Genomic DNA, 17,524 nt, shown 5'->3' on the forward strand with positions numbered 1-17,524 from the left:
TTGGTGTGAAGTGCATTGTAACCTGATATTTACAGTAACGACCATGTGATAAGTTGTATTTCCTATGCAATGCATTTTGATTATATAACTTTTGTACCAGGTTATATCGTTCCCCAAGCGGGGACGTTGGATTTTTCATCAGGGGGAGAGAGTAGCCCTGGTCTCCAGCAGCTCCTTGAGACCCCCCTCCTTTGGAGCAGTGCGGTCCCGGGTGCCGCCGGAGCCAGCGCCGGGCCCGACGGCTGCTTCCAAGGGTGGGGGCCGGAGCAGGGAGCAGCGCGTCTCTTCATGTATGCGGCCGGTTGCCGGGGATACAATCGGGCCGTTGCTAAGGCCGCGGTCACGTCGCTAGGGTCCCGGCGGCTCGCGAAGCAGGGCGCCGCCATTGTGAGTGCGGTTGCGCATCTGCAGGAGCCCAACAGCGCTGGAGGCCCACAGAGAGCTCGCGCATGCGCAATGCAGGACTGTCAGCCCCCAGGGTGCCTAGGGGTAGAGCCACATGACCCCAGGGAGCCAATAGGGCTGGAGGATTGCCCTGGAGCAAAGAGATACATTTCGCGGGCTTGGAGCACGCTAGTTAGTGAAGATCAGGAGCAGACAAGGGAAGGAGGTAGGGTGCAGGAGTAAGGGACACCCTGTAATAGGCCAGCAACCCCCAAGGCCCAAGGTAGCTCTGAGTTGCCCAGTAGAGTGAGTGTTGCCAGGGATAGCCTTCAGGTTAGGGACCCTGCCACTTACGTGAGTGATAGCTGGGGAGCAGGAAAGGGTGCAGGGAGCGAGTGAAGCTCCTGCACCGCGTAAGGTCCTTCACATCTCAGGTAGGCCCCAACTCTCCACCAGACTAGTGGGTAAGTTGTAAGGGACGGCCCCAGATAGGGACGCTTGTCAGAGTCACGGCTGGCAGTGCCGTTAGGTCTGGTACGCAGGCACAGTGTTGTGCAGCACATTAGCTACAAGCACCCAGTGGGTTGCGGCATGTTGCTGCAGGCGCTGGGATACGTTAGCTAGTAGTGAGGTAGAGGGGACTTGGGAAGTACGGGAGGAGGTAGTGCGGGTGCGGGGGGAGGGGGTCAGGGACCCACTTGCATAAGATAGCTACCCCGTAGGCCCCTAGGAGTTTTCCCAAGGCCATTACAGGTTGCTGTGCTGTAGGGACGGGCTATAGTACAGAGCTTGTCACTTAGTTCAGAAGGAACCATATAGGGACACAGCGGCCGCTGCGCCACCGTGCAGCGAGTGGGCGCAGTTCTTCGTTGCGGCTGTTGCAGGCCTCTTGGTGGGATCGTTCGGGAAGTGGTTCCGGTGTTCGTCGGTCGCCGGATCCTTTGCGAAGCCAGTTGGAGATCCGAGCACGGGAGTGTTCGGGCAGGTACTATTAACTCTTCAAGTGCACCAATGGGCCCTTAGCTTAATAGTGACTGCGCAGTCACCCATATCCTCTCTCTGCAAGAGTGCGGGACATTGGGTGGGGATCCTTTGGACACTGGGTGGGATCATCCGGTGTTTGGAAAGCGTCCTGCGTGACGCCGTGGTCAGTGTCGCCTCTAGAGAGGGACACCCGTAGATATTCTATTCGTGTTGTATGCTGTTTCTTATGTTTCCTAAGTAAACGTTATTGGTTATCATACATTACGGTGTGTGAGTTATTGTATGTGTCCTGCGAGGAACCATTCCTGCTATGCTAGGAACCATCGCAGGTGGAGGCGCTGTACCGAGTACCAGAGTACTACTAGTCTTAAGATAATTGCCCCAGGTTCCCCGTGGCGGAAGCTCAGCCCTCCTGTGAGCCTAACAGGTAAAGCACCACACCTGGTAACACTGTATGTTCTCTGCACCCACACTGTATATGCGATTGGGTGGGGTGGAATACCCGTTACATGTATAATATATATCTATAGTAAAAGGTTACCTATATCTGTGGATTGTTATAGTTAGTCTTGTCCAGGGAAATCTTACATATCGGGGATCCTAAGCAAGTGGAGGCGCTGCCAAGTTACTTATTGTTGCCCCAGGCTCCCAGTTAGTGGAGGCTCAGATCTCTGTGAGCCACAGGTATATACAGCATCAGTGGACCCGTATAGTTATAAGGAAAGAGGGCTACACTTATATACTTTTCAACAGTCACCTGGCTGGACCAAGCAACTTAATTAGCACATGTGAGGGACATTAAAGCAGATGGGCAGGACAACACCCATCTTAGAAAAAAAATACAAGTGTGAAAGCTAAATTGAATTAAGACACAGCAAGGGATTGTTCATTAATATGGAGGTTGTGGCTTCCTCCTGTGGTACTACTATTGAACTTGATTCTTCCCTGGTAAACACAGAGGCAAAGAATTTGTTTAATACCTCAGCTTTTTCCTTATCTCCAATAATCTGCCTGCCCATCTCACACTGAAAGGGTCCTATATTTTTTTTTCTCATTTTTTTGTTATTAAGGTACTTAAAGAACTTTTTAGGGTTGACCTTACTTTCTATTGCAATCCTTTTTTCATTATCCATTTTTGCTAATTTGATTGCCCTTTTGCAATTTTTGTTACATTCCTTATAATTCTGATACGATGTCTCCGTCCCTTCTGACTTAAAGAATCTAAACGCCTTCCTCTTCTTGTCCATTTCCTCCCCTACCTGTTTATTTAGACACATTGGTTTTGACTTATTTCTTTTATACTTGTAGCCCTGCTTCCTATCGAACACAGGCCACTATCATATGCTGTATTACCAGTAGGCTCACAGGGTCTGAGCCTCTGCCACGGAGAGCCTGGTGTACACACAATACTTATAACTTGGTGCAGCGCCTCCACCAGCGACAGCTTCCGCCAGAGGGGAAGTGGGTCTTCGCAAGACTTATATACCTTCAACACACACACAGCCGTGTACCTTAACCAAACAACTTTACTTGCAATATCCTTACACATATATCCACAGGTGTCCCTCCCTAGAGGAGACACTATAATTAGCGTCACGGCGAACGCTCACCCTCCCGTCTCCCTCCACCGGGTGATCCCACCCCGTGTCCAGTTTCCCTGGGGAATAGTCCTCCCACCCTCAAGTGAGTCAGATATATATATATATATGAGTGTGACTGCGCAGCCACTGTGTCCTGAATGAACGTTGGTGCACTTGGCGAATTACCTGCCGGGTACTCCAGTACCCGGTACTGCTACAAATCTTCACAAAGGATCAGCGAGGTGCAGATGACGTCACCCGTGAATGTCCAGGGCGATCCCACCCGGACACGCTGCGGCTTGCTAGTGGGGTCTGAGCCCAGACCTCCCGCCACTTAGAACTGTCCTGGTGATGGTAGTGCGGCAAAAAAGGGAACCGGAACCTCACTATGGCAAGTCCTTAGCTCCGCTTGTCTCTACTGGGACTCAGGGCCTAATTGGGCCTGGGGCATGCGGCCTACGTAGGGGACGGTTGGCCTTCCCACACCGAAGCTCCATCTCCTCTCCAGCGAGCTCTGAACCAACGTGCGCGCAACCACTTCCTTTTCCTCCTAACTCCCAACCCATTGGCTCAGCTCTATCACGGGGACCCACGGGGGCTGATGGGACCTGTGTCTCGCTACCTCCCTCCAATCGGAACTCTCCTCCTTCGCGGGCTTTGCTTACTCTTGCCTGCGCATGCGCAACCTCTGGCTAGGTTAGGTCTGCACTGGTACCAACCATAACATGGCGCCTTGCACGACGCGGAGCCTCCGTATCGGAGCGCTCACTACTGCAGCATACTCACCCCCCTAACAACAACAAGGGCGAGAAGGGGGTCCCGGCTACATCCTCCCCCCTGTGGATTCCAACGGCCCCGCTTGGACAACACTTAAACTGGCACAACGTTATATAATGGAAAATGCCTAATATACATTCCTCCTTAAATCAGATTGTACATCTCGCTAAACATCACAATCACTGATTGCACTCGATTGCGAGCCCACTGCTGAGCCTCGTAGTGGCGTGCCCCAACCTGATCGTAGGCCATCCTCATTGGAGATTGCCCATTTCTCTGACTCCGCCTTAACGGCTGTTCGGTCACTCCCGTGGGAGAGTGACTGTCTGCGTCTGGTACTTTGAGTTCTTCCCTTGAGGGGATTGCGCTCTCTACCTTGTCATAAATTGGTACGAAGCATGGGCTTAGCGGGTCTAGTACTGAATCTTCCGGAGCCACCCCCTGGGGTGAGCACTTCCTGAGCCCTTTACCCGAAGCTCCACCGGGAGGTGCTCTCTGTTGAGGGCCCCTTTGAGAGGTTCCCTCTTGTGGATCTTCCGGAACCTCGGAGTTCCCTGACTCTTCTTCTGATGACATTTCCCCATCCAAGGGGGATGCCGGCCACTCCAAATCCCCCTCCTCTACTCGGGGAATAGGGAGCAAATGATTACGATGCCAGGTTTTTACCCGGCCCTCCGAGTCTTTGATGCGGTAGACCGGAAGACCGGGCATTTGAGAGGCTACCTCGTACAATCCCTCCCGCCATCAGTCGGCCAATTTATGTTTCCCTGGTACCCCCAGGTTACGGAGAAGTACTACATCACCAGGTTTAATGTCTCTGTGTTTCACCTTATGATCATACCGCCTTTTATTTCCGGCATTCAGTTTTTCAGTGGATCTTTCGGCTTGTACGTAGGCCCGTTGCAGGTTTTCTTGCAATCTCTGCACATAGCGGAAATGTGTAGTATTATGTACTCCATCAGTGGAGACTCTCAACCGTATGTCCACAGGCAGTCTAGCTTCCCGGCCAAACATGAGAAAGTATGCCGAGAACCCGGTAGAATCGTGTCGTGTACAATTGTAAGCATGGACTAGTGTTTCCACGTGCCGACTCCATTCAGTCTTTTCCACTCCCGAAGACGTGCCTAACATGTCTAGTAGGGTAGGGTTGAACCGTTCCGGAAGTGCATCCCCTTCGGGGTGGTAGGGCGTAGTACAGGACTTTTTGATATGTAAGGGGTTTAGCAGTTCTTTTATTAATTTGCTTTCGAAGTCTCGTCCTTGATCGGAGTGGAAGCGTTGAGGAAGCCCATAATGCATAAAATACTTCTCCCAGAGCACCTTGGCCACTGTAATGGCTTTATGATCTTTGGTCGGGAAGGCCTGGGCGTAACGGGTGTAATGATCCATAATGACCAGCACATTTCCTAATCGTTCATCGTAGGCACACCAGGCGGGGATCCTCTGCGTCTCTCCTGGTAAGAGTTTGGTCAACCCTCTCCGCCCGCAGAACAGCAGTCCGTAGTCCTCCGAGGGGGATTGAGGAGGAGCAGGATCTACCTGAACCAGCTGCAACTGTAGGCTGGACATGGGTAGTTCGTTAGCTTCGTGTAAGTAGGCCCGGGTGACGGCTTGCACAAAGTCAGCATTCGTACCGAGGATGATCGGGTACTTAGGTGTATCTTTGGGTTCGGGGCACACCAAGCCGTCCACCTTCATGGGGTGAGATTTCCCCGTGTTGAGCTGTTGTATCTCCAGGCCCACGGTTCCCAGGCCGTCGATGGGATAGTCGTCATAACTTAGGCCTCGTACTTTGATATGTTCGGCGAGTCTCAGAGGCTGCTTTTGGAGATGTCGATCATAGAATCCCTGATATATGATGGTGACTTGAAACCCCGTGTCTAGTAGGGCGGAGGAGTAGATACCGTCCACTAACACCCGGATCAATGCGACCGGTCTCACGCGGTTACCCTCTTCCGCGGGGTCTTCTCCACTTTGGGGGGGCCCCGGAGTTTCTGGACCGGACACATACACCCGGAAACCATGGCCTGGGGCGTGAACTTCTTGGGCGACGGGCTCCGGTGACGAGATTCGCCCATCCGACAGTCGTAAGAGATGTGTCCTTTCTTTCCGCATTTGCAGCAGGACATATCCCGGGGGGTGGTACAGCGGTCGTACGGAGGCGAGGTCCGTCCAGCGTATTTTGGCCTTTCGGGGCTGGGTTTGTCCGGTAGTTCCTCCTTCTTCTCAGCACTTCCTTTTGGTTTAGTGCTGCTGCTTTCCTTAGCCTTCTGGGGGGAGTGCAGCATCAGATGCGTCTCGTGCTCTTTGACTTGATGCAGGAGTTTGATAAACGACGGGGGGAATCTTCTAGTGAGATGATCGCGAATCATGTTGGCTATAGGGTGAGTAGGTGTGGACCCTCGTAGGTATTGCTTGCGGAGGTATTCGTCCATCTGAGAGGCAGTCACATATTTATGATGCAGCAGAGGCCCGAGGGAGATTTGCACTCGGTGTATATACGCAGACAGATCTTCACCCTCCTATTGATTTATGGCATAGTATTTGGCCCACAAGGCGCCATCATTCTCTTTCGTGTTATAGGCTTCAACTAGGAACTCGAGCATCATGCGAGAGGTTAGGTCGGGGTATTGTTCTCGATGAATGCTGATCAAGGTGGACGCCGGGGGTCGCAAGCACTCCATGAGTCGTTGCCGTTTCACCACGTCGGTGCAAGACCATTCTTCCATTACTCCCCTGGTCTGTTCCTTCCATGGATCTATCCCATCCTCTCCCGTGGGCACAGGTAGCGTCCCCGACAAGGCCTTTAACTTCCGGTAGCTTTGGGCATGGGTGGCTAAGGTAAGCTACCTTCTACTAGCGGCGGTAAGCTGGTGGGGGTGGTTAACTGGTCTATCTTGTCATTGAGTTTCTGTAGCATATCACTACGCACCCCTGCTTCCGTGGATGTGCTCGACCCGGGATAGCTGGATTCTGACCGACAACTAGCCGCCTCGCTCTCGGGATAGTGAGCAAAGGGGAGGGTGGGGTCGTCATCATCTAGTTCCCCTACAGGAGGGTCCCGAAGGGGGTAGACAAAAGGGCTACCGCCAGGTGGGGCAGCGGCAGATATTGGGGAGCGGCAGGTTCAAGTACTACTAGGTCTCGCCGGCAGTCCACTAGCAAGGTGTTCCATTTAGCATCTTGGTCTATGAGCACATCTACCAGGCGGGCTTTGGCAAAACCCGGGAGCTTTCGTAAGGCCGTTTGCAAAGTCTCTAAGGGTAAGGCCATGGGTACTCGGGTCACAGCTACGGCGCGATGGGCAGGCGTGCGCATTTGGCGTGCCCAGTTGCGTATTTTCTGCCGGGAAGAAAGGGCCATGGTGGCGGTAATTTCGTCTCGAGGGGGCACCCCAGGTCTAAGATCTCAGCAGCGCCTCCAAATGTAGCCCTGCTTCCTATCGAACACAGGCCACTATCATATGCTGTATTACCTGTAGGCTCACAGGGTCTGAGCCTCTGCCACGGAGAGCCTGGGGTACACACAATACTTATAACTTGGTGCAGCGCCTCCACCTGCGACAGCTTCCGCCAGAGGGGAAGTGAGTCTTCGCAGGACTTATACTGTATACCTTCAACACACACACAGCAGTGTACCTTAACCAATCAACTTTACTTGCAATATCCTTACAGATATATCCACAGGTGTCCCTCCCTAGAGGAGACACTATAATCAGCGTCCCGGCGAACACTCACCCTCCCGTCTCCCTCCACCGGGTGATCCCACCCCGTGTCCAGTTCCCCTGGGGAATAGTCCTCCCACCCTCAAGTGAGTCAGATATATATATATATGTAGCCATGCATAATAATGGTATACAACTTTCTCTCTGTTGGCAATAAGTCCTGGTAAGTACAGGTATGCCAGCAGTTGTTATGGAGGTTTTCCCTCACATCCTGGTGAGGTGCCCTATGTATGGATGGGAGTGGCTGCATGTTCTGAGTCCCTGGATAGTGACCTCAGAAATGTGCCTGCCCCCTGAGGTATATAAGGCACAACACTGTAGAGTTATAGTTGTTGTTGCTAAAGTGTTTGGCTCCTGCATAAGGGATTGTAGGATAACTTTGTGACCCTAATGCTGTAACTAGTGGTACAGGTTGACCAATCAAGTCTGTCTAGGCCACTCTGTGTCCAGGGACCTGGCACAGAGGTGATCTCCCTAAGAGGAAAGGGAATCCCACTTCAATACGGGAGGGCGTACCTGGCAAAGGGACAGCACGGAGAAATGTGCGGCTAGAGCCGGCAGCTGCATGGGGCAGTCTGCTACATCCAAATCAACAATAAAGATGGCCTTGTTAAAGATATCCCCACTGTGTGAGTGTGAGATTACTCGACAGTGGCAGTCACCACCAAGAAGGAGTTCCTCACCAGGACCATCTCCCTGCGGAAGCATAGATCCTGATGAGGTGGAGGCGCTGCACATGAAGTAAGTTGGACTCGCACCCACTACCTCAGCTACCTGTTCCTGAAGACATCCCCTAATACCATCAAGCGGGAGACTCAGGAGTCCTGTTACTTGCAGGTGCACCACCATACACGATCACGTAATGGGGACTGGTTAGACCACACGGGCCAATGTGAGATTGGGTGGGTCAGACTAGGGGGAACACCCGTTACATTTGTAGGCGCTGCTGAGATACCTGTCAACAGGACAGGCTTTTGCTAGGCACACTAGGAAACAGGGAGAGTGTCTGCTGCCACTTTGTGCTGCGTGGGACAGAGCCAGGGGTAGTTGGGGAGCTGCTGGAGCTGCAGACCGCACAGATGCCTTGGGATCCTGCTAGGGGTTAGTGAGTCTGGAGCAGGGGGCTATTGCTGTTCTAGTCGCCTTGAGGTAGCGCTAGCTGGGGATACCTGAAGGGATAAACTGGTAACTTAGGGCAGGAATTCTGGAAGGGTCCGCACTAGGCTAGCCAACAGTAGGTAGACGCCCAAAGTATTGCATGGAAGAGCCAGAGTACTCTAGTCTCCATTCCAGATCACTTACCAAGGAGCACAGACTGGAGGAAAGCATTACAGTAGACACAGAAAGAGTGAGCCTAGCCTGAGGTAGTGCAAACACGAGTCAGATCTACGTTAGGTACACAAGGTGGTGCACAAGGCATTTTTATTGTATCGATGTGGTAGCTGCCCCGCAGAGCGGAGCTCCATGTACAAGAATTTTATATTCAGTGACCGAGAGAGAACCGCAAGAATGGAGGATCTGCAAAGAGCAGAAGGTCCAGGATGGCGGACAGAGGAAGAGAGCGCACCTATTCTGTGCGCGGTTGATGAAGAACAAGCTACAGAAGAGACTTTTGTTAGCCTGTTGTAGAATGGCGTGAGAGCTGTGGCTGCGCCGTGTTTGTCCTGCTTATGCTCTTGGAATAGAACCCCCGAGGACAGTGAGGACGACAGTATTGTAAGATGGGAGGAACGAAATGGACTTGCTTATCATTCGATACACAAACAACCAAACGCTACCTCAAATGTGATGCAAAAAGACAGTACTAACCAAAATGGCGGTTCCCGCGTTCCCGGGCCACCGTGTGGGCCAGCTGCAGAAAGTCTAGCAACTTTGCAGTTTGCTGATTGCTGGCCAGGATTGGCGCCAATGAGAAAACCCCACCCTATTGGGGAGTTTGGCGCGAAAACTGGAGCCGCGCCCTCATGGACTATGACTCACTCCGCCCCTGTGCTGGGTCAGCCTACAAGTCTACAAGACATCCCCCTAGTTTCAACCAGAGGGACTGGTTTGCAGTTCCGCCGGATGCTGATGGAGAAAGTAGTAGGAGGGGTTGCCAAACCAGCCCCTGCACTCAAGTCGCGATGAGCCATTGATCAGTACAGACCTCTGAAGCGAGTTCCTCCACTTGTGAATATGGCTAGTGTCTCTGAACCAAGTGAACAGAGTCCGTTGATAACAACCCATCCCTACTCGGCTCCAGGAGGCTTCCTGATCCTCCGGGTAGAGGGTGTGGAGACGGTGGCGTGTCTCTGCCTGCAGTGCAGACTACCGGGCAGAGCTGTGGGCACTGCGGCCCGATGCCCTCATTGTGGACTGCAGTACCTGTGGCCCATGCCGACTTTTGTGCCGGTGCAAGCCGTGGAAGTCAAGGAGGATGTCCCGATGTTGGCTGCTGAGCTTCCGGGTGCATTATGGCAAGGGAATGCAGGTTCCGAAGAAAGGGGACCGGGTCCGGTTCTCAAGAAGGAGAAAACCAGTCATCGGAGGGGTGACAAGAAGGGGGCTCATCGCCAATCTCCTACTGGGATACCCCGCCCCGAATGCCAAGCTGGAGTCCTCAGACGAGGAGTGCGCAAGGCTGTCGGATGCGCTGGACTTGTTGCCCGGGTGCCATACCAGTGGTACGCCTTGGCGAGATGCTATCCCTCGTGGTGTGGAAACACGGATCGAGTGTCGCCAGTGCCGAGACAACCCGAGCGGCGGAGTCCCACGGCCGTGGTGACTAGCGGGTCAGAGGGAGGTCGATTCACCCCGACGCTACGAAATAGTAAGCTAACGAGGATAATAGTACAGGCTGAAAAAAAACTTAAATGCATGCTTACTAATGCAAGAAGCCTGACAAATAAAATGGGGGAGCTTGAATTAATAGCAACAAGGGAGCAGTATGATATCATAGGCATTACTGAAACATGGTGGGATGAAACTCATGATTGGACCGTTAATTTAGAGGGTTATTCTCTTTTTCGGAAGGATCGAACAAATAGAAGGGGAGGTGCAGTATGTCTATATGTTAAACCAGATCTAAAACCTATTATAAGGGATGATGTCTATGAAGGGAATGATGAAAATGTAGAGTCCTTGTGGATAGAAATTAGCAGTGGAGGTAAAAGTATAAAGAAAATGTTTGTGGGAATATGCTATAAACCACCAAATATCTGTGAGATTGAGGAAGCTAAAATACTTTTGCAAATGGAGAAGGCATCAAAACTGGGTCATGTTTGCATAATGGGGGATTTTAATTATCCTGACATAGACTGGGGCAATGAGATTAGCGTTACAACAAAAGGGAACAGGTTTTTGGGGGTGCTTAAAGACAATTATATGACCCAAATTATTGATGAACCAACCAGGAGAGGGGCAGTTCTGGATTTGGTCATATCAAACAATGTAGAAGTAATAACAAATATTCAAGTCTTGGAACATTTGGGTAACAGTGATCATAACATGGTCTCATTTGAAATAAATTATCAAAAAACAGATTACTTGGGTTCAACAAAGACTTTAAACTTTAGAAAGGCAGATTTTAATAAACTGAGGTCTAATCTAGTGGTAATACAATGGGATGATGTTTTTGCAGGGAAAAATATAGAAGATAAATGGGCAATCTTTAAAACATTGTTAGAAAAGCACACGTATCAGTGTATACCCTTGGGTAATAAGTATAAAAGAAATAAGTCAAAACCAATGTGGCTAAATAAACAGGTAGGGGAGGAAATGGACAAGAAGAGGAGGGCGTTTAGAATCTTTAAGTCAGAAGGGACAGAGACATCGTATCAGAATTATAAGGAATGTAACAAAAATTGCAAAAGGGCAATTAAATTAGCAAAAATGGATAATGAAAAAAGGATTGCAATAGAAAGTAAGGTCAACCCTAAAAAGTTCTTTAAGTACCTTAATAACAAAAAAATGCGAAAAGAAAATATAGGACCCTTTCAGTGTGAGGTGGGTAGGCAGATTATTGGAGATAAGGAAAAAACAGGGGTATTAAACAAATTCTTTGCCTCTGTGTTTACCAGGGAAGAATCAAGTTCAATAGTAGCGCCGCAAGAGGAAGCCACAACCTCCATATTAATGACCAATTGGTTAACTGAGGAAGAAGTTCATAAGCGACTTGAAAAAATTTAAGTAAATAAGGCACCTGGCCCCGATGGCATACATCCAAGAGTTCTCAAGGAGTTAAGCTCAGTAATAGCAAAACCATTCTATTTACTGTAATATTCAAGGACTCCATTTCCACAGGCTCAGTACCACAAGATTGGCGTAAAGCAGATGTGGTGCCTATATTTAAAAAGGGAGCTAGATCACACCCGGGGAATTACAGACCTGTAAGCCTGACTTCAATAGTAGGGAAACTACTTGAAGGTTTAATACGGGATAATATTCAGGAATACCTAATGGAAAACAAAATTATTAGTAATAGTCAGCAAGGATTTATGAAGGATAGATCTTGCCAAACTAACCTTATTTGTTTCTTTGAGAAGGTAAGTAGGAATTTAGACCAGGGTAATGCAGTTGATGTGGTCTACTTAGATTTTGCAAAGGCTTTTGATACGGTTTCACACAAGAGGTTGGTGTACAAAATAAAGAAAATTGGACTCAGTAATAATATATGTACCTGGATTGAAAACTGGTTAAAGGACAGACAACAGAGGGTTGTCATAAATGGAACTTTTTCAGGTTGGGCTAAAGTCCTGAGTGGAGTACCTCAAGGATCGGTACTGGGACCCCTGCTTTTTAACTTGTTTATTAATGACCTTGAGGTTGGGATCGAGAGCAAAGTCTCCATCTTTGCTGATGATACTAAATTGTGTAAGGTAATAGAATCAGAGCAGGATGTAATTTCTCTTTAGAAGGACTTGGAGAGACTGGAAACGTGGGCAGGTAAATGGCAAATGAGGTTTAATACAGATAAATGTAAGGTTATGCATTTGGGATGCAAGAATAAAAAGGCGACTTACAAATTAAATGGAGATATATTGGGGGAATCCTTGATGGAGAAGGATTTAGGAGTGCTTGTAGACAGCAGGCTTAGCAATAGTGCCCAATGTCATGCAGTAGCTGCAAAGGCAAACAAGATCTTATCTTGCATCAAACGGGCAATGGATGGAAGGGAAGTAAACATAATTATGCCCCTTTACAAAGCATTAGTAAGACCACACCTTGAATATGGAGTACAATTTTGGGCACCAATCCTTAGAAAAGACATTATGGAACTAGAGAGAGTGCAGAGAAGAGCCACCAAATTAATAAAGGGGATGGACATTCTAACTTATGAGGAGAGGCTAGCTAAATTAGATTTATTTACATTAGGAAAGAGGCGTCTAAGAGGGAATATGATAACTATTTACAAATATATTCAGGGACAATACAAGGAGCTTTCAAAAGAACTATTCATCCCACAGGCAGTACAAAGGACTCGGGGCTATCCCTTAAGGTTGGAGGAAAGAAAATTTCACCAGCAACAAAGGAAAGGGTTCTTTACAGTAAGGGCAGTTAAAATGCGGAATTCATTACCCATGGAGACTGTGATGGCAGATACAATAGATTTGTTCAAAAATAGGTTGGACATCTTTTAGATGGGAAAGGTATACAGGGATATACCAAATAAGTATACATGGGAAGGATGTTGATCCAGGGATTAATCCGACTGCCAATTCTTGGAGTCAGGAAGGAATTAATTTTTCCCCTTAATGGGGTTTTTTGTTTGCCTTCCTCTGGATCAATAAGTAAGTATAGATATAGAATACAGTATCTGTTGTCTAAATTTAGCATAGGTTGATCTTGATGGACGTACGTCTTTTTTCAACCTCATCTACTATGTAACTATGTAACTATGTAACGCAGTGTTCATCGCAGACCCCGGGGGTGGTACTGGAAAAAGAAGAGAGGATCCAGGGCCAAACTGGATCACGCAGCAGAAGGGCGTTGCTGGATGTCCTCGTGGAGGAAGAAGTCTCGATTGGGGACCCAACCCAAGATGGCGCCGAGGCACGTGCGTGCACGGAGCATATTCCTGCCGACCAGAGTGGCATCGAGTGGGAGATGATCGCGCCTCTGCGGTCGAGCAGCGGAAGCCGATCACCTACTGTCAGAAGGAATGGCTGTTCCAGTCGGAGGGTAAAGAGCCCAAGCACCGGTGAAGAGGAGAGACTTTGTGGTGGAGCTGAGTCGGGTATTGCTGGGGAGCAGGTCGTAACCCGGCCTATACCTACTGTTCGTCCCCGACCCAAAACCCGTCCACTCCCAAAGTTAGCCCCAAGGCCTTAGATAAAACCCCTGTTCCCGTTGTGTGTACGTTCGGGTCCACTTCTAGTTTAGGGATGTCAGGGGATTCCCGGGGCCCTTCCAAGGATCAGACTGAAAGCCTGGACTGGGGAACGTCGGATGATGGATCGGTGGGAGGGGGGAGGATTTCCCGACAAGTGTCGGTGTCTAGTGACTGCCCTAGTTGCTGAGTGTCACCATTGGGAACAAGTCACAGCTCCGGGGAATTGCTGCACTGTCTGAGGGTACTTCGGGTGTATCTTCGGGTGGGCCCGAGGAGGAGGAGTCCCTAGAATCTGGGCAGGAGGAGCTCAGGGAGACTAGATGGTGGGCGCCCCTATATCAGGGGTATGTAGTGTGGCTTGACCGCACCCGTTTCATTCTAGAGAGGGATGGGATAGTGGACCATTGGTGGGCTCCAGGGGAGTTCAACGATGACGCGTACCTCAAAGAGTTGCGAGTGAGGTTGAGCAAAATTAAGAGAGGGTTAATTACGCCTAAAGGTTCCGAAGGATTAGAGGGTCCCATGGAATCAGATTAGCCCCTATCATGGGTGTTGCCGGGGAGGGCGGGACAAGCTAAATTGACCTGGGCCTGCCGGGCCGAGCGAGCTATTGCGGCAAAGTATAAGAGGTCTCACGGGCTTGAGTATCCTTTTGTCCCCGAACCTCTAATGAGGGAGATAGAGGAGGACCGGGAGAGATGGCTCCGGACTGATATAGAGTATTACATCATCAATAAGGGAGGTGCCATTAAGGGAGTTCAGGCTGAACAAAGGGTTTCCCAACTAATAAGGGTTTGGAAGATCGGGCGCAGTATTTACATGAATAAAGTAGTGTACTGTAATGAACGAGGCCTGCCCCGGGAATATAGTGTGACAGTCACCGATGCAGCGGGACGGGAGGTGAGGAAACCAGACCCTCAACACTATTATTAGGAACCAAGACAGAGGGGTCTGCATTTTCTTTCAGCGCTCTCTGCTGGTCAGTGAGTGTGATGTTCTGACATTATTATGTAGATGTGATGATGTTTGACGCTTAATTTGTGTGTTCTTTTGCAGTGTTTCCTAACGCAAGGTACACCAAATTTAGGTCCCAGCTGGGACAGTGGGGATTCACCAGGGGGATTATGTAGCCATGCATAATAATGGTATACAACTTTCTCTCTGTTGGCAGTAAGTCCTGGTAAGTACAGGTATGCCAGCAGTAGTTATGGAGGTTTTCCCTCACATCCTGGTGAGGTGCCCTATGTATGGATGGAGTGGCTGCATGTTCTGAGTCCCTGGATAGTGACCTCAGAAATGTGCCTGCCCCCTGAGGTATATAAGGCACAACACTGTAGAGTTATAGTTGTTGTTGCTAAAGTGTTTGGCTCCTGCATAAGGGATTGTAGGATAACTTTGTGACCCTAGTGCTGTAACTAGTGGTACAGGTTGACCAATCAAGTCTGTCTAGGCCACTCTGTGTCCAGGGACCTGGCACAGAGGTGATCTCCCTAGGAGGAAAGGGAATCCCACTTCAATACGGGAGGGCGTACCTGGCAAAGGGACAGCACAGAGAAATGTGCGGCTAGAGCCGGCAGCTGCATGGGGCAGTCTGCTACGTCCAAATCAACAATAAAGATGGCCTTGTTAAAGATATCCCCACTGTGTGAGTGTGAGATTACTCGACAGTGGCAGTCACCACCAAGAAGGAGTTCCTCACCAGGACCATCTCCCTGCGGAAGCATAGATCCTGATGAGGTGGAGGCGCTGCACATGAAGCAAGTTGGACTCGCACCCACTACCTCAGCTACCTGTTCCTGAAGACATCCCCTAATACCATCAAGCGGGAGACTCAGGAGTCCTGTTACTTGCAGGTGCACCACCATACACGATCACGAAATGGGGACTGGTTAGACCACACGGGCCAATGTGAGATTGGGTGGGTCAGACTAGGGGGAACAACCGTTACATATATATATATATATATATATATATATATATATATATATATATATATATATATATGAGTGTGACTGCGCAGCCACTGTGTCCTGAATGAACGATGGTACCGTTGGTGCACTTGGCGAATTACCTGCCGGGTACTCCAGTACCTGGTACTGCTACAAATCTTCACAAAGGATCAGCGAGGTGCAGATTACATCACCCGTGGATGTCCAGGGCGATCCCACCCGGACACGCTGCAGCTTGCTAGTGGGGTCTGAGCCCAGACCTCCCGCCACTTAGAACTGTCCTGGTGATGGTAGTTCGGCAAAAAAGGGAACCGGAACCTCACTCCGCTTGTCTCTACTGGGACTCAGGGCCTAACTGGGCCTGCTGCATGCGGCCTACGTAGGGGGCGGTTGGCCTCCCCACACCGAAGCTCTGTCTCCTCTCCTCTCCAGCCAGCTCTGAACCAACGTGCGCGCAACCACTTCCTTTTCCTCCTAACCTCGCAACCCATTGGCTCAGCTCTATCACGGGGACCCACGGGGGCTGATGGGACCTGTGTCTCGCTACCTCCTTCCAATCGGAACTCTCCTCCTTCGCGGGCTTTGCTTACTTTTGCCTGCGCATGCGCTCACCTCTGGCTAGGTTAGGTCTGCACTGGTACCAACCATAACATGGCGCCTTGCACAACGCGGAGCCTCCGTATAGGAGCGCTCCCTACTGCAGCATACCCACCCCCCCAACAACAACAAGGGCGAGAAGGTGGTCCCGGCTACATACTTATTACCCAAGGGTATACACTGATACGTGTGCTTTTCTAACAATGTTTTAAACACTGCCCATTTATCTTCTACATTTTTTCCTGCAAAAACATCATCCCAGTGTATTACTTGTAGATTAGACCTCAGTTGATTAAAATCTGCCTTTCTAAAGATTAAGGTCTTTGTTGAACCCAAGTAATCTGTTTTTTGATAATTTATTTAAAATGAGACCATGTTATGATCACTGTTAGGCTAAGGCCCCGCTGCCTCAGACCATGCACCCGCACTGCAGACAGGCGGCACTTGGGGCTTTTTCCGGTCCAAAGGGACCATTTTTGCAAGCGGGATGGGGGGGGGGGGGCGGGCCAAAATGGGTGGGGGGGCGTGGCCATGACGTGGGGAGGAGCGAAGCCATGAAGTGAGGGGGCGGGACCGCCCGACAGCCGTTCAGCCCCTCAACTCCTCAGCCGTTCAGCCCCTCAGCCGCTGTCGCTGTCGCTGATCCCATCAACTCCTCAGCCCCTCAACTCCTCACACACAGACACGCACTCAGGCACACACTCAGACAGGCACACACATACACACACACAGACAGGCACTCACGCACTCACAAATACACACGGGGGTGGGTGGGGGGTGAATCGGAGCCTGGGGGATCGGAAGGGTGGAAGGAGAGAGTCTGTGGGAGGGAGCAGGGGGGACTTCCTTGGTGCTGCAGTTTATATAAAATCGCTGCTTTCCCCCCACACTCTCCTCCCCGCCTCCCCTCCTCATTGGCTCAGAGCCCTGGAATCAGTACGGTATATCAAATGTTAGAAAGCAAACTGTCACCACAGCAACTTATAAAATTGCATCCTTACTGCATATCTGGCTCGTTGGTCTAGGGGTATGATTCTCGCTTAGGGTGCGAGAGGTCCCGGGTTCAAATCCCGGACGAGCCCTATTTTTGGAACTCTATTACATAACTGATTCATACATTTCCCCCCCACAATGATTTCAATATAAAATTACTGTACCAATATGCTGATGGTATATAGAAAACATATTTATGAATTACAAAACATACATTAAACTGGTC

The 17,524-nt window shown here is 50.0% G+C and overlaps 1 non-coding gene across 1 annotated transcript; it reads left to right on the forward strand.

Annotated features, from left to right (window-relative positions):
• The first annotated feature begins 17,315 nt into the window (after positions 1-17,315).
• TRNAP-AGG (transfer RNA proline (anticodon AGG)) lies at positions 17,316-17,387 on the forward strand. Its single transcript has one exon. It is a non-coding gene; the product is annotated as a tRNA-Pro (tRNA).
• Positions 17,388-17,524: the final 137 nt, after the last annotated feature.

The sequence above is a fragment of the Ascaphus truei genome, chromosome 13, assembly GCF_040206685.1.
Source record: "Ascaphus truei isolate aAscTru1 chromosome 13, aAscTru1.hap1, whole genome shotgun sequence".
In the NCBI taxonomy this organism is placed as follows: domain Eukaryota; kingdom Metazoa; phylum Chordata; class Amphibia; order Anura; family Ascaphidae; genus Ascaphus; species Ascaphus truei.